The 17,797-nt window shown below is 41.1% G+C and overlaps 1 protein-coding gene across 6 annotated transcripts in view; it reads right to left on the reverse strand.

The window, feature by feature from the left end:
* Positions 1-17,797, reverse strand: part of HDAC4 (histone deacetylase 4) — a 3,124,471-nt gene that overhangs the window by 527,001 nt on the left and 2,579,673 nt on the right. The window lies entirely within an intron of this gene.

A 17,797-nucleotide genomic window follows, 5' to 3' on the forward strand; every position in this document is an offset into this window, starting at 1 on the left:
TCAGCTTAACTCTTGCACTTTTCCCCCTCCCAGATAAATTCCTTCACCCCTTTATTTATTATTTTTCACAACTTTTCTTCAGTTTGATAAAAATAAACCTGACCTATATATAAAGGGACCAGAAATATTTGCACTGCTTGTATCATACTATCCAAAACAAGAGCTTCCATTTTTTTCAGTTTTTGTATCATATATTTAGTCTCTTCCCATATACCCTTATCTGTCATAAAAGAAGTCTTTTTAATTGATACTCCTAAATACTTTATTTAATATTTTCTCAGTAAGTATGGTCATTGCTAAACCAAAGAGTTAACAGATGCATAAATTACTGATACAGCCTTTGTTTTATCTTCATTAATTTTATATCTTAAAAACATTTGAAACTGTCTGAACACGTTCCATAAAGGCAGGCAAACTGCAATAAAAGCCAGGATACTTTTAAGGTTAAAAGTTAATGTTCTTTTTGAAAACATAAAAGCTGTTTTTTCACATCTGGGAGAGTAATAAAGATAAAGACAAAAACAGACAGCAATTACTGTAAGTGAGAGCACTCCTCTTAGTATGGACAACCTTAAGTTTAAGGTTATGTTATACCCGTGTGTGTAGCTGTCAGTTTGGGACAATTTTCCTAAAGGGAGGTTTAAACTTCATTATTTGAAGATGTACATATTCTGTGTGTTTGTTTTAGGTTGATAGGTTATGGGGGGGTTCTAGAGATGTGTTTTTGAGGGTTTTCATTAAAGGTCTTATAAATGCGAAATAGGTGCAAATGAAGATAGCAAGAAGCAACTGTATAAAAGATAAACCTGCCAAATATTAGTGTGTGCATGTAATACAAAAGCTGGAAAATGCATTTAAAAAGTTATCATATATAAAATAGGTGGGAATAACAACTTCTTATTAAAATGACTACACTATCTACATATATTACTAAAGAATGTTAATGGCCTCACAGCTATAGAAAAATTGGAAAGAGTACTGAATTATATTAAGAAATGCTGAATGCAAACAACAATGCAACACGTAAGGCACTTGGAAAGGCATGAACATGTGAATTTGATAAAGAAACGATTTTAAAAGGGATATTCAGCAATGGAAGATTTGTGGTAGTAAGGGGCTACTGGAAAGGTAGGAGGATTATCCTGGCATGTATTTATATTCCACCATTCCATTTAGAAATTGTGCCTCTTCTTGCCCTGTAAGACTCCCCTTATCCTGCAATACTTTAACCTTTGTCAGACCCTCTAAATAAATCCTATGGCATCTTAACCATATCTCTTTTTCTTTTATTTCTATCCCATTCTTACACTCCACTTTTATTTTATCTCACTCACTAGCTATTCCTTCTGAAGAAATTTCTATCTTCCCTAACAGAACTTGAAGAATTTGCACTACATATTTCTTAAGTTCCTCTCTTTTTAACAGGTAGGTGGAACAGCACCAGTGTCTCATTTTTACTTCATTACCCTGCATTTTTATACTAGTTTTTATTGGTGCATGATCTAAAATAGTTTTGGATGCATGTCAAAGCTTGAAATTAAATGCATATGTTCCTATGAAATATTTTCACAATTTTTGTTTTTCAGAAATCTACCCTCTTTTGTTATATTTTCCCTTCTACTTCCCTCTGAAACATCCTCACTATTGCATATCAAGTTTCAGTCGCCACCAATAAGTAATATTCCCTGCTGAAAGATGGTTATTTTTCCCAAAATGTTCTTAAGCTCCATAATAACAGATTTTGGTGGAATATAAATACATACCAGCATAATCCTCCTCCATTACCAATAGACCTTTACTACCACAGACATACCATTATCGTCTCTTTTCCCTCATTTGTCATTACTGGAGTCCCACCAGCAATCATTATTACTCCTCATTTCTATTCTCTCTAATATTCTGCTGAATATACTTTTTTAAATCCTTTCTTTGTCAAATCCACATGCTCATTTCTTTCCAAATCTGTCTCCTGCAGCATTGCTATTTGATTTCTGCATTTCTTAGCATAATTCAATATGCTGTTCTTTTCTCATTATCTGTAAAGTACAGTTTTGTACCTACCATAAATGTAGATGTTCGAAGATCCACATTGCTGCAGTCCTTACATATGGGTAGTCCGCTGCCCTCGGTCGTCCCATAATACCAAAGAGGCTGACTGGCGGGTCGGTCAAGAAAAAACACATCATCAGGGACGTCAGGTAACGCATGACCTTGCCCCAGATGTCAGAAGGCCCTAAAAAGAAAGCCAAAAAAAAAAAAAAAAAAAACAACCAACCCCCTGCACTAATCATTTTTACAAAATTTACAATATTTACAATATTCACAACCCAAACTAGAATCCCAAAGCAGAGGTAGGTAATGCTTAGAGAAAGTATGCACTGAACTCAGTAGCTGCCTCTCCAAATATCTTTAGTAGCCAAAAGCTGTAGAAGTGGCAGTAGCCCTAGTGGAATGAGGCCTAATCCCAGCTGGAAAAAACCAATCCACTTAGAAATAGTTTGTTTTGAAACAGGTTTGCCTGAGAAACCAAAAGCAATGATGAAAAAACAACTGCTGACTGCTGCCTGAACCTAGTTCTTTCTGCTCAATATATAACACTAGTCTGTGTATATCCAAAGTGTGCAAAATCTTCTCCCAATAGTTTGGTTTAAAGCCACACTAGAAACCACTTTTAGGCATAAAGGAAGGGGTAGTAAGCAAACACACCCTATCCTTGTGGAAAATTGGCCTGTAATTCAGAAACCCTTAAAAGCAGTCTTCCATGATAAATATTTAAAGGTTGTAGAGTGAGTTTCTCCAACAAAAATTGAGATCCCAAGCAGGAGTAGGAGCTCTAAGTGGGGTCTTATATTCTTTGCCCCTCTAAGGAATTGCTTAAACAAAGGATGAGAAAATAATGGTGGGTCACAGTCATAATGAGCAGAAATTGCTGCAGCATGAACCAAAACAGAATATGCCAGGCTGTTAGATGTAGAGAGTGAAGTTTGACATTGAGTAAATGACTGTTCTCTATTAAAATCATGGTTGGCTTGTCCTGTCTGACCTTCAGACTCCAATTGAATGAGAGAGCATCCACTTTCCAAGCTGTGGGATGAAACTTTTGTGCAAAACTTTGGCAGCTGGTAATTTGAAACCTTGCTGAAGATTCAGCTGTAAACTGAGAGCAGTCTCCCCACAAAATCATTGCTTGTCTGCATCTTGTTGATGTACCACATGACAGTTGTGTTGTCTGTTCTATCAATGCAAATTGGACTGCTAACATCTCCTTCAAGTTGATATGTAAATGTTGAAGTTTTCCATTCAGATGAGCTCCCAAAATTCTTTTGTTTGTCCGGGGTCAAAAGGCCATCTGGGATGCTGTATTCAGTCTCACACCCAGAAAGCACATGTCCTGAGAGGTACTAGACTGGACACAGAATACCCTAGGCATCTTAACACTGCCATCACATACTGTAAATGATGAAGAAGTTTGTCCTTTCCTTGAGCCAGAATCAGGCAGTCGTCCAAATAAGGATAGATTTGTATTCCTTTTAGCCTGAAGAAAAGCTACACTGGAGCCAGTAGATAAGCCAAAGGGCAATGCAGAGAACTGATAATGAAAAGTCCCAGCCCGAAAACGCTATACTTCCTGCAACAGGGCCTGATAGGAATATGAAGGTAAGCCTCCTTGAGATCAGAGTCACCATCCAGTGATCTTTGCCCAGCAGAGGTAAAGCTGTTGTAGCGTCAACATTTTGAACTTGGGAATGTCCAGATATGTGTTGAGGATAGATAAATCCAAAATTGGTCTCCCACTTCTGGCAGAGGGACCGTTGTATAGCTCCTATTTGTAGTAGTAGAGAAATCTGTTTGTGAGCCTCTAGTCTTTGTTGAGGAATGCCTTTGAAAGGAGGTAAAGTATGGAAATAAAACTTGTAACCTTGGTGTATGATATCCAATACCCATTTGTCTTGGGTAATTAAAATCCAATTTTCCTTTGAGAGTGCCAAACCTTCCTCCCAGTGCTGCCAGGCAAGAAGGATCTGGCAGCTGAAGACTGTGCAGGTGAACTCCATGTTCTAGGTCTGAAGGAACTCTGAGCTCTGCGTCTAGATCTACCCCTAGACTGAGAATCAGAGGAAGGATCCTTAGCAGGCCAATTTCTACTAAACTTTGGAGGCTGAACTTGCAAAAAATCTTTAACAGTCTGCATAGACTTAGCCTTGTCTTCCAACTACTTCAGGACTGATTCCACAGGTGGACCAAACAACACTTCAGACTGCAAAGGAGCATCCAAAATCCTTGTCTTAACATGGTCAGATAAATTCTGATCCTTAAGCCAGGCGTGCCTGCGAAGAACTGAACCAGTGGCAGCCACCCTAGAAGAGGACTGCACAGCATCAAAACCACACTGTAAAGAATGCTTACCCACCTGTTCAGAGACATGCACCAAATCTTGTAATTCTTTACAGTCAATGCCTTCTGCCAGAGCATCCACCTTAGATTTCAATTAAGGAGAAAATTTTGATATTTCAACATATGAAACTGGCAATTTAAAGCCCTCATAGCTAAGGTAGAAGATGTATAGACCTTCTTTCCCCATCTATCCAAAGCTCTGGCCTCTTTATCTAGAGGATATTTATGAGCCTCAGGCACCCTGTAATACCTATATGGTTTAACAGAGAATCAGGATTAAGTGAAGCCTCTGAAAATACATCTTGCACAACATCCAGAACAGGGGTATAGCTAAGGGCCTATGTTGAGGTAAAACAAAATTCCCTAAGCCTTTTCCGTGAATCAGAGAAGTCCTGACCTTCCCACTTAAAATGCTCCCTCATAGAATGAAGTGTCTCTGAAAAGAAAAATCCTCTGGAGGAGAAGCAGAAGGACCAACTCTGGCTCCACCCTAGGCCTCTTCTCAGGAGGGCAAAGAACCTCTAATCAGAGTAATCAAATCTTCTGCCATTTTAAGCATGTGCTTCTTAGGCACAGACCTGCTGAACTAGGACTGACACCAACAGAAGCTAAACCTGGCCTGCCTCTGGAAGAAGCGAACCTGAGAAGCCCTTCAGCCTGACCTGCCTCTTGAGAGGCCACATCCTGCAAAACCAAAGTCTCCCCTGAGACTCCAGCACCGTTCCACTGAAGCCACTAAAGAACCGAACAGATGACTCATCTTGCCTGGGTTTAACCGCTTTGTCTTTTGCTTCTTGAAGCGGCGGCCGAGTATCCGACGGCATATTATTAGTGCTATTAAACCTAGCACAAAGCGACACCCCACCTCACCGTGTGCTCAGGCCCCAAACAAGGAATGCACATGCAATTATTCACTTTTTCTGACATCTGCAATACACTGAGGCCCATATGTAAGGACTGCAGCAATGTGAGATGAAGAACATCTCCATTTACATTCCAAGATACTAAGGAAAAAGTACCCATTATTATAAAAAGCTATTGTTCCCACAGTTATACATGACAGTTTGTTTGAATGTGTATTTTCAGCTTGTCTTACACGCACACACTGTTTGGCAGGCTGAACTTTTATACAATTGTTTCTTCTCATCTCCATCTGAATCTATGTCACATTATCTCAAGACTTTCTGCTTTAATGAAAACCCTCAAACAAAAAATAAACACATTTTTAGAACACCTCAATTCACTATTAATTTAGAACAAACACACACAACTATGTACATTTTCAGCAAATGAAGTCTAACCCTCCAGACAGGAACAACTGCCCCAAATCAATAGCTGCACCCATGGATATAGCCTAATCTAAAATGACGGTTATCCATTCAAAAGTGCATGTTACACCCAGTGTTCCCATTTACACTGATTGCTGTCTGTTCTTTTATCTCTATTCCTCTCACAGATGTGATAACCAGCTTGTACGTTTTACTTCTAGCTCTAAGAAAACATGCACTAGCAACATTTAAATAAAACTAAACTATGCACTGTTCTATTAAATGCATTAAAGTATTAAGGCTGCTATATTACCTTTTATTCCCTTCCCCAAAATGTTAAACTGTATTTTTCATTGAACTGCTTATCACTGTACCTTTAAATTTTGCATTTCCTTCAGCTTATAATACTCACAACTCTCAAGATGAACCTTTGAACATGCAAATAGTAGTTAGCAATGAGAAATAAAATAGCAAAGAACGTGCAGATGCATGAAGAGGAATCTTTGTAAATTTCACTCAGAACAACAGAATGTACATAATTCCCCCAACTACCTACCTTCAGCCGCAAACTGCTTGACTCTAATAGAGAACAGCTGCTAACCAAAAAAGCTAATATATTTTCAGATCCAAGAAGCACCATTTGCATGGCTTTTGTCATTTTATCTTAATTTTTCAAGCTTATTTGCTCTCAAAAAAACGTATTTTAGCTTAGGTAAAGGACATAATGTAGACATCCACCCTTGTAATAACAAGGGGAAATTATCATATTAGTTCTACACTCCCATCCTAGCAGCCCAAGATCAGCATTACATTAACTTAAACTTGTTCTAGTCAGCTTTTCTTCTGTTGTTATACTGTAAAAACCTATATTTTTTTTATAACTGAATAGGTAATTGTTTACTTTAGTATACTTACCTCATACAACAGTCTCTGAAAAGACTCCCCCCACATTGAAAATATCCTTGACTGCACACTATACAAAACTGCTTTATAATAAAAGATGCAGTTTATATTATGAAATGTTTTATACAAATATTAATAACAATAAAGTTTGTTTTACTTACAGCTTCTTTTTTCCCTGTAGTGTCCTTTTAAACATTAAACACATAATGAAGGGTATATACAAAGCCCACCGACAAGTTTAACAAATTCAGCAAAGTCCAGTCTTTTATCAGCCACTTCTGTCTGCAAAGCCATATGTCACAAATGTGGTTGATGTTTTAAAATCTCACATTTATTAGCTGATTAAAGTGTTGCTGATCTTCCTGATTATTTCACTGCATAACACTACAGTCTAGGTCAAGATGAAGTTATTCCTGAGTCTTCTAGTCAATCCCTGTAATTTTTTTAATTTTTTTTTTTTTTTGGGGGGGGGAGTCTGTCTCTCAAGCATTTTCGTTTGGAGCACTGGAAAGACTTTCACTGGCAAAGTCTCTCTATAAGCTTTACTGTCAAAAGAATGAGAAGCAGAGTCCATTCTGCTTACTTGCTCACTTTTTGTTTGATATATTTTTTTATTTCCTCCTTAGCTTGGTCTGCATCAAAGAATGTCTTTAATTCTCCAGGGAAAATACTCTTGAGGTTAGGTGGATACAGCAGCTTGAATCTCACATCTGCCTCTCGACATTCCCTGGTTAATGGGATAAATGTGCTTCTCTCCTGCCTGATGTAGACTGAATAATCATTTTCCATATAACACTCTGCTGTCTCCAATTTTGAACATTTCCCCTTCTGCCACAGTTTTGTCTGGATCAACTCTTTCTGATGGAATGATTGCATCTTTACTAATGTAGGCCTTGACTGAATACTCATGGCCATCTCTGAAGCATGCACTCAATGCGTTCCTTCAATTAAAAAATCCTGCTGCGTAGCACCAGTACTTTCATACAATTGATATAGTCTATACCTTCAAGTACATCAGAAAATCTCAGGTTTTTGCTACAGACTCTGTCATCTAATTCTACAATTTTTTTTTAAACACCACTTTTTGAGAAGCCTCATGCTCAACAGAGCCTTTTCTTCATTCCAAACTCTAATTTTTGCAGTTTTATTAGCCGAAATGAACAGCTAGTTAACACTTCTATTTTTTCACCATCCAGAATCTGGAATTTCAAATTAACCTGTTAAAAATACTGAAGTCCAGAAATGCTCTGAGACCATCTCCCACATACACACAAACTATCTTTGCTGCAATAACGAAGAGAAAGAATAAAATTCTCATAATCTTTCCAAAGTTAGAATGGGTCTACATGACAACACTGACTTTTAGGAAAGTGGAATGTTATACGGTCAAGATCATCATTTCAACATTCCGAAAAATCGAAAACAATAAAATAGTAAAAATCTATATTTTTTCTGAGGGGGCAAGCATCTCTGCACCCCTCACCCCCCCTTACAAATTATAAATACAAACTCTGAGATGGCACTACTGTGGGGAAAAGAGTACATCCTCCATTTCCCAGTATACTGCAATCTCCATAAAAATGCTTCAACTTTTTGGAAAGTCTAACATATGGTCTGGACCATATGAAGTTCAACTTTCCGAAGAGTCAATTATCTAAAGGGAAACTGAAAGAATACACTCTAGGACTCCCCCGAAGCGTACAATCTGAGATTGTTCAAGGCCCTCGACTATGACTTACTGATTTAAAGCTCTTTTTTATCATAACATCTTTCTTGACTATTTAAATTTTCACAAACAGTGACACAATATCTCAACTTTCCTAACAAGGGTAAAGTCTGTAGGCACAGCTAAACAAAGACGTGCAGTAAGTGCAAGAGATAAAGAGAAACTGGAAAATAACAACAAAGATGGCACAGGAAACAAGATCTACATTCAAAAATTAACAATATAATAAGCAAAATGGGTAAACAGCTGAAGAGTAACACAGGGGCATCAGATCCCTTCAGCACATTTTGTCACTGAAAACAGGTTTAGAAGGTAGAAAGTGAATTTAATCATACAGTATAGCACTAGGCCGCAGAAGTGCTGCCCCTCTATTTTTTTTTTGCGAACATTTTTAATTCTTTAGTTATACTTCTTAAAATAATACATTACTTTCATTTTCAGGAGACGGAACTTGTACAGCAGCACACGGTTTGAACTGTGCACTTGTGGTATTCCAAGTTCCACAAGAAAAAAAGGTCACGAGTTTTTCATGAAAACAGACTTTACAGACATAGTTCTCCAAAAAATAGACAATTATGCCTTGTTTTACTTCCTCCTGTAGGTTTTAGGGGAGGTATTAGAATTAGAATGAAAGCTAATAAACCTGCAAGTCTGAGCAGCTGTTTTCATTCACTGGACAGCCCTACCACGAACTTGAAGTAGCCTGATGTAGTCTGACAGAAGTGAAGGTAAAAGTGGTGCTGTAAACAGCACAGACACTACTACCATGCTGTGTAAATTTACTTTTTATTAATATTTTAATTTGTTTCATTGTACTGTGTTTAATTCTACCCAATGGACAAGGTATGTGCTGCTATCCATTTTAACGTGTGTGTGTGTGTGTGTGTGTGTGTGTGTGTGTGTGTGTGTGTGTGTGTGTGTGTGTGTGTGTGTGTGTGTGTGTGTCACACTGTCAAGTGGATGGGATACTTTGTTAAAACTGGTTTACTGTGATATTTGCAAGTGTATCACTGCCAGTCATGTAATGTGTGTGTATGACTCTTAGCCTGGAATGTAGCTGTAGAAACTCTGGTTTGAATCGGTGACTTTTCTCACTGAAATCAGAAACAAAACACAACTGAGTCAAATACTCGAAAAGCACACAACCTTTATGCACATTAAATACCTTTCAATGGGGATCAGACTTTAAATCCAAATGTCCACATCTACTTAGCTAACTTTTGCATATAAAAAGCCGCAAAACAGATGAACTAGAATGGCTTCAGTGGTGAAAAAACAATCCACTAGGCGTATAATATGTAACAAAGCAATTTATTAACAACACACAATGAAAAAAATAAATAAATAAATAATATTAATCCAAATGAGACAAATCCAAGCGCTTTCGTCTCCTGTGCAGGAGACTTTTTCAAGAAGAGAGCATGCCCAACAACTGAAAAACTTTTATACCATCATTAATTAAGTTTCAAAACAAAAGCAACAATCATTTTCTGTTTTCACTAATTGAATCCTTTGGTGTAGGGTGTGATAGTTAAAGGTATAACACAAAGAAATGTGCAATAAAATGTGCAGTTTTACCATGAGTCAAACCAACACAAATAGTTAAAAAAAAAAAAATGTGTGTGTGTATACCATTTGTGCATTACACTCAGTTGTCATGAAATTAGAAAGTTAAAATATATATTAAAAAGTATATAACTAATATACTTGTGTTAGGTTTTACAAGTGCGTATACATACGCACATGCTTGTATAACCTATTCACGAAAATTTATGAATGTATAAATGAATAATTTCTGTATGAGTAAAAGCTAAAATATGTGTGCATATATATAACTTGTATGCACAATAAAATTCATTTTGGAGGGTCAGAATGCACATTACAAGTTATATATATGCACACATATTTTAGCTTTTACTCATGCAGACATTATTCATTTATACATTCATACATTTTCGTGAATAGGTTACGTACGTACAGCAACAGTGGTCCCTCTCCACAAAGGTGGTGCCTCAACGGATGCTGGAAACTATCGCCCCAAAAGCCTAACTAGCTTGGTCTGCAAAGCTATGGAAAGGATCATCATGGACCTCATAAATAAAGATATTGGGGTCCTACAGACACTGGATCCTACCCAGTTCGGCTTTGTTAAGGGCAGATCCTGCCTCTTAAACCTGGTCGATTTCTTTGAAACAGTCAGCAAGGCCATTGACGAGGGGAAGGTGGTCCACACAGCCTACCTGGACCTCGCAAAAGCCTTCGATACAATACCCCACTCGGGCATTATAGATAACCTCACCAGCTTAAATATAAACCCCTATGTCACTAGATGTGCTGCAAACTGGCTCGAGGACAGAACCCACATGGTTAGAATTGCTGGAGACATGTCAGACTCCAAACCAGTTACAAGTGGCATCCCACAAGGCTCAGTCCTGCGACCTCTCTTGTTCAGTATATATTTCTCAGAGGTACAGGTCAACACGGAAGGACTGTGGCTGACCAAGTTCGTAGATGACTGCAAACTGGGCGCCATAACCGACTCTACAGCCAACACAAGCATCCTCCAAAAGGGCCTCATAGAAACAGACAAGTGGTGCCAGAGCCATGGCCTCAAGCTAAATGCCAAAAAGTGTACAGTCATCCCCTTTGGCAAAAAAAAAAGTGCCCACAAATTACCACATAGGTGGTAATCCATTAAGTACGGAAGAAGTAATTAGGGACCTGGGAACCCAAGTTGATAGCAATCTCTCATTTGACAACCACATGGCCAAAGTGGTTAGAAAAACATTTTATATACCCCACCTAACCATGAAGGGATTCACATCTAGATCAAGGGAGGTCATTGTGCCTCTTTACTCATCCCTCATCAGGCCCATAATTGAGTACAATGCCCCTTTTGGGATGTACCTTACCAGACACCTGCAGCAACTGGAAAGACCCCAAAAGTACCTCACCAAGAGGATCAAAGGGCTCAAACAGATGCCATATGCTGCCCAGTTAAAGAAACTCCAGCTCTACTCAGTGGCATACCGCCTGCTCAGAGGCGATCTGTGCCTGATGTATAAAGCCATGTCCAACCTGGAATTAATGGACATGCTGCACCTCAGAAAATCCAAATCCCATCGAGCTACGCGCTCGAGAGACTTGAACCTCAGCACTGAAATAAATAGGACATGCTGGAGGGACAGATTCATAACCTAGAGGCTCCCTTCACTCTGGAATAAAATCCCAGTCCAGGTTAGGCAGAGTCCCTCATTGACTCTCTTCAAGAGGAATCTTGATGAGTGGATGGGGGATCATAGGTTTATCCCGGGTATCACTTCTGTGTCACTGTTAGACAGAGGCACAGTATACTAACCTCAAAAAAGGGCATAGCAAAATTAATTTAAAATGGGTGGCGAAAGCCAAACACACTCTGGCTAGGCTTATAAATGCCCTAGGGCAGATAGCCTAGTATGAACCTATGAACCTATGAATACACACACAGGTCGGAACGATATTAAAGCTGAAAGGATACTATGCTTCATGGGAACAGTAATTGGAAAAAGTTTCAGAACTGAGGTGCCTTTATATTTTCAGCAAGTAAAATAACAAGAAAGTTAAGGCTGAATGGTATTTCTTTAGAAAGACACACAAAAAAAAAGTTATGTACTTACCATAACGTTCCATGTGAGTTGTTCATCTCGCCTTCATTCTTACACATGGGTTTGGAGCCGATCCATTGGCTCCGAGTCGGCCGCTTTCAAAAGCTCAAGATTTTAGAGTAGCTCGAGGCCAAGTCCCTATCCCATGATGCTCTCTGTCTCACCTCAGATCTAGTTTGCTGATCCTAGCATGTAAAATAAAAATAATAACACGTAAAAGGTATTCCAGCCGGAGTAAGAAATCCTAGAACAAGACCCACCAGACCGCAAGTCTTACTTGTTCTTTGAGAAGCCTGGAGGGGGAAGGCGGGTGGGAATGTAAGAATGAAGGCGGGATGAACAACTCACATGGAACGTTATGGTAAGTACATAACTTCTTTATGTGAAGTTATTCAATCTCGCCGTTCATTCTTACACATGGGTAGCGTCCCAAGCACCCTAATCCTGGGTGGCTCATGGGAGTATATTCCTCAGGACAGTGGAACCAAAGGAAGCCCTGTCCCTGGAGGCCCTATCTACTTTGTAATGCATGATGAAGGTATGCGGCTTAGACCAAGTGGCAGCTGCATATATTGTCCAAAGGCAGCCTAGCCATATAAGCTGAGGAAGTAGAAACAGCCCTAGTGGAATGTGCTTTCATGCTATGTTCTAATGGTTGATTCACTGAGGAATATGTAAATTTTATGCAGTCAGTTAACCATTTGGAAAGAGTAGCCCTTTCTTGGTGTCAGCATGAGAAACAAATTTTCTAAATTCTTTTGTTCTGTCCAAATAGAATCTTAATTGCCTGTGAAAATCAAGCTTATGCAACATATACTCCAACTTGTTAGAATGGTTCCTGAATAAGCTGGGAGTTCAATAGTTTGAATCAGGTTAGTCTTGGAACACACCTTTGGAAGGAAGGAAGGGTTAGTCCTCAGTGATACTCTGTTGGGATGAAACACCAAATATGGGGGTTTGATAGATAGGGCCTGAAGTTCGGACACTCTATGTGCTGAGGTAATGGCTACCAAGAAGACTGTTTTCCAAGAGAGAAATTTTAAATGGCAGGATGATGCAAGCTCAAAGGGAGGAAGAATAATCCGTGACAACACAAAATTCAGATTCCAGGGAGTAAAAGGTTGTCTAACAGGCGGTCTAAGATGTATGGTACCCTTTAAGAAGGCCCTACATAGTCTGTGAGACATTAGTTTAGAACCTTCAGATCTGAGGTGAAAATTCAAAATTGCAGCCAACTGAACTCTTATAGTGGCAGCTGCAGCACCTCCATGAAAAAGCTTAGTCAGGAATTCCAAAATGCTAGCAATTGGGGTGACGTAAGGGTCAATATTAGCTTCCATTTGCTGGCATACAACTTTCTGGTGGAAGTTTTATGAGAGGATACAAGAATATGCTGTACCTCCGAGGAGAAATCGTGTGACCTGACTAAGTTGGGAATTGGAGCAGCCAAGCTGTCAATCTGAGGGAATGAAGAGAAGGATGAAAGGCCCTGACGAATGTGTAAGTAGATCTGGAACTGGGTCCTGAATCCTAGGTTCCTCCAGTTGGTAGAGTTGAAGGAAGGGAAACCAAATCTGTCAAGGCCAAAACTGGGCTACTAATATTACAGACCTCCCCAGGGCTTTGGCTTTCTGCAAGAATTTCGGAATCAGGGGAATTGGTGGAAAGGCTTATAGGAGTCCCAAGGGCCAATCGTGTACGAGCGAATCCCTCAGGCTGTCCCCTGGTTGGGGATTCAGGGCAAAGTAGCTTCTACATTTGGCATTCATAGGGGACAGAAACGGGTCGCAGCAAGGCTGGCCCCATCTGCGAAAAATCATCTCCGCAACCTTGTCTTTGAGGGACCACTCATGCGGCATCAGAATGGCTCTGCTCAGTTTGTCTGCGATCACATTGGATTTCCCCGGGATGTGCATTGTTACCAGAAAGCGCCCGGTGGATACAGCCCACTGCCAAATTCTCAGGGCCTCTCGACATAAGGGGTAAGAAGTGGTTTCCCCTTGTTTGTTGATATGCCAGACCACAGACATGTTGTCGGTCTGGATCACAATTGTCCCCAGAGGTAGACAGTCATGTTAATACTGCAATGCCAAAAGTTCCACTTTCAACTCCAAAACATTGATGTGCAACTGTGACTCTGTCTCTGACCAGGTGCCTTGGGCTGTCCTTCCATGAAAAATCCCAACCCTATCAGAGAAGCATCCGTGGTCACCATGGCTGATGGGGGAAGAACAAATGGGCAACCTACTGTTACATGATGGCTGGTCAACCACCATTGAAGATCCTTTCTGCATGAATCTGTAATCATTATCAAGAATGACATCGAAGTTGTTGGTAAGACCACTGGGTGAAGAGTAACCATTGAAGTATTCTCAAGTGCAGACGCTCCAGAGGAACTGCTATGAGCGTTGCTGCCATAGTACCTAGTAGTTTCAACACTAGAGAGGCCGGTACTTTTTTTCTCGCTAGAATGTCTGATACCTGTTTTTGAAGAGTGACTATTCTGTCCAGTGGCAATTTTACCATGGCGGTGGTGGTGTCTAAGTCTGCTCCGATAAAGGAGATACGCTGCAATGGTGACAAAGCAGACTTGTTGAAATTTATAGTTATTCCTAAATAAGAGCACAGATTGAGTGTGCAATCCCTGGACAGAAGTAGTTGATGCCTGGAGGTGGCAGTAAGGATCCAGTTGTCCAGATACTGAAACACTCAGAATCCTAGACACCTCAGGTGAGCCGTAACCACTGCCATGCATTTGGTAAACACAATGGGGGTTGTTGTGAGACCAAAGGGCAGTGCTCGGAACTGATAGTGACTGCTCCCAGCCGGAAATGCAAGTGATCTCTGGATGGTCTGGCCATTTTGATATGATAGTACGCATCCTTGAGATCTATAGAGCACATCCAATCGTCCGTTCCTAGGAATGGAAGAATCAATTGAAGCATGACCATCCGGAACTTCTTCTTCTTAAAAAAAGCAATGAGTCTGCTGAGGTCCAAGATGGGCCTCCAGTCCCGCTTTCTTTGGAACTAAAAAGAACCTGAAGTAGGTTCCAGATACTATTTGTTCTGCTAGGACTGGCTGGATGACTCTCTTTTCCTGCAGCCATTGAATTTCTATGGCCGCTCGATCCCAGAGACTGGGTGGAACATCTGGGATTTTCCTTCATACGGGTGGGGGTTCTGAGAACGGAATGACATAACCTCTGGTAACAATTCTTTGTATCCACGAATCTTTCATAATTTCTAGCCAGGCAGCTGGATACAAAGACAAGCGACCCCCCGACTGCCTTCAGAGTAGGACAGCTGGGCCTTCTTTCAGGAGTGCTGGTAGGGCTGGTCAAAGAACTGATCCCTGTCGCCCTGGTTTTGCAGACCCCCTCTGCCGCCTGGGCGGCGTCTTCCATTATTACCCCCTCCTCTGCCCCTGGAGGGGGGGGGTTCACTATGTGTGTTATGAACAGCTCCTTGGGACTTCCAGAACCACATTTTTCCTCCCTTTTGCCCTCTGGGGTATGGTCTAGTAGGGGTGGAAAAACAGACTCCTATGGCAGATAGAGTCTTTCCATCTTGCTCACACCTAGTGAGGGTCTCCTTGACTTTGGGCCCAAAAAGGGACGAGCCATCAAATGGGGTATTAACGAAGGAAGACTTGAAGGCTTCCACAAAGGAGCATAAGTGCATCCAGGAATGTCTCAGTAGAGCTATTGCTGAACCTGCTGCCCGACTCGAACCATCGGCTGCATAAGAAATGAGCCACATGGACGAGTTAACTATGGAATTCAGGGTATTAAGCTGGGCTGTCACCTTATCAGAGACACCTCAAGCTGTACTACCCTGCAGAGTATCTTTAAGCTCCTTTAGGAGATCTAGTTGAAGACGGGTAAAATGTGTCAAACAGTTAAGCGATCACATAGCAAAAGTCGCAGAACTAAAGATGCGTTTTCCATACCTGTCCATAGTCCTGGAATCTCTATTAGGAGGATGGACAGTAGAAGAGGTTTCAGACATCTCTTTCTTGGTGACCGCCGCCACCACCATGGCATCAACTGGCACTTCCTCGATAAGGAACATTTTGTCTTGGGGTAACGTAATAAATTTGTTGGGCCTCCAAGGGACAGGTTCCACAGTATCAGGAGACTCCCACGCCCTTCAAGCAACCAACTCCATTAGTTCATTGAAGGGCGGAGTCAACCAGGAGGTGGAGGGTTGAGACCCAAAGGCCTTCAGGAGCACCGACTCATCAGTAGGGCTAAAGGACTGCCAGTCACCCCTCTGCTTAAGGACTTCAAGGATATTAGCAAAGGAGATATCCTCCGAGGGGGACCTTGGGGACCCTTCTGACTCCTCTAAATCTACTTCTGATGTAATAGACTCCTGCAGGGAGTCCAAATGCCTCCTCTTGCAAAGCTTCTTCCTGGGAACCTCATCAGTGGGGACTTCCGGTGAGGTTTAAGCAGAACATGGATCACCCAATGGGGCTACCTGAGGCTCTGGGTCTCGACGCTTTACAGGGACCTGTGATATAGAGGTAGAAAGCGGCACTTTAGGGGAGGAGGGGGAAGGCCCTGATCACAGTGGAGTCTTGGAAGACATAACCCTCCTCATAGCATTGAAGGCTCCACTGCTCCGACGCAAAGAAGTAGCCGGTTCTGAAGAAGATGGCAACCTCCTCGGTGCCGACACAGAGGGCTCCGACCCAGAGGAAGGAGCTGAGCTCATCCATGCCAAAGATCCGAGAGGAAGGGTCGGAACCGACCCATCAGTTTGACTCTCTCCCCTGGAGCTGACCAGAGTGTGTCGGCTCCCAGACTCCTTGAATGGCACCGAAGTAGTATGAGTTGATGGAGCCGATAGCATTGGAACAGGCCTCGACTCAGACGGTTCCCAATCAGTTCCCCCTCCCCCTGCTCTGAAGGCCCGGCTCAGCTCGGAGGAGGAGTAGACAGCAGGCAAAATGGTCTTCGGCTCTGAAACCGGTTGGGTCAAAGCCAATAATAATATGGCCAGTGCCGGGTTCCCGAGAAGCCTCTGCACCACTCGGTCCACATTTAGATCGGAGAAGGTTCTCGAAGAATGACTAGAAGGTATCGAAGAAGCCACCGACTGCAAAATGGGTGACTGCAAGGTTTTGGAGACCACCAGGGACTGGATCCAAAACACAGGCTCGGTGCTCGGCTCCGAAGACTGCAGAATCGGCGACCGCACCTTCACAGCAAGACTTGTAGCCGACGACTTAGGCTCCGACGAAGCTTTAGAGGACATCGAACCCTTAGATGACTTAGAAGCCTGGTCAGCCTTGTCCAAAGATTCATGGAAATCTGGTTTCAGCAAACCCCTGTCCACCAGTTTTCTCCTGTACTCCAGTAACACCATGCTGCTAAAAGAGTGGCAAATGGAGCAATCCTGCTGGAGAGGGACTGCCCCCAAACAGTACACACAACTGACATGCAAATCAGTTATAGACATTTTCTGCCCACACTTTGGGCATTTCTTAAATCCAGACTTTTGTTTTTTTTCTGATCAGCCATGTCAAATACAAAAAAATATATGCCACCAGTCTGATCAACAAATCTATATAAACATATATAATGCAAACCACTCAAGAAAAGGTAGTCCAATCTAATAATAGACTAGCTAATAACACAGCAAAACGCTAAAGCAGAAAGTCTACAATACTAATTATATATATATATATATATATATATATATATATATATATATATATCTCAAACACTAACTACAAATTATCTAACTTTCTAAGTCCCTGTTTTTATAAAATGTTAAATAGCTGGATATGGAATATATTGTTTTTAAACAACCAACAAAAACATGGCCAAGCAGGCCTAAGAGTAACCACTC

Source organism: Protopterus annectens, chromosome 6.part0 (assembly GCF_019279795.1).
Source record: "Protopterus annectens isolate FY-2018-M chromosome 6.part0, PAN1.0, whole genome shotgun sequence".
Taxonomy (NCBI): Eukaryota; Metazoa; Chordata; order Ceratodontiformes; family Protopteridae; genus Protopterus; species Protopterus annectens.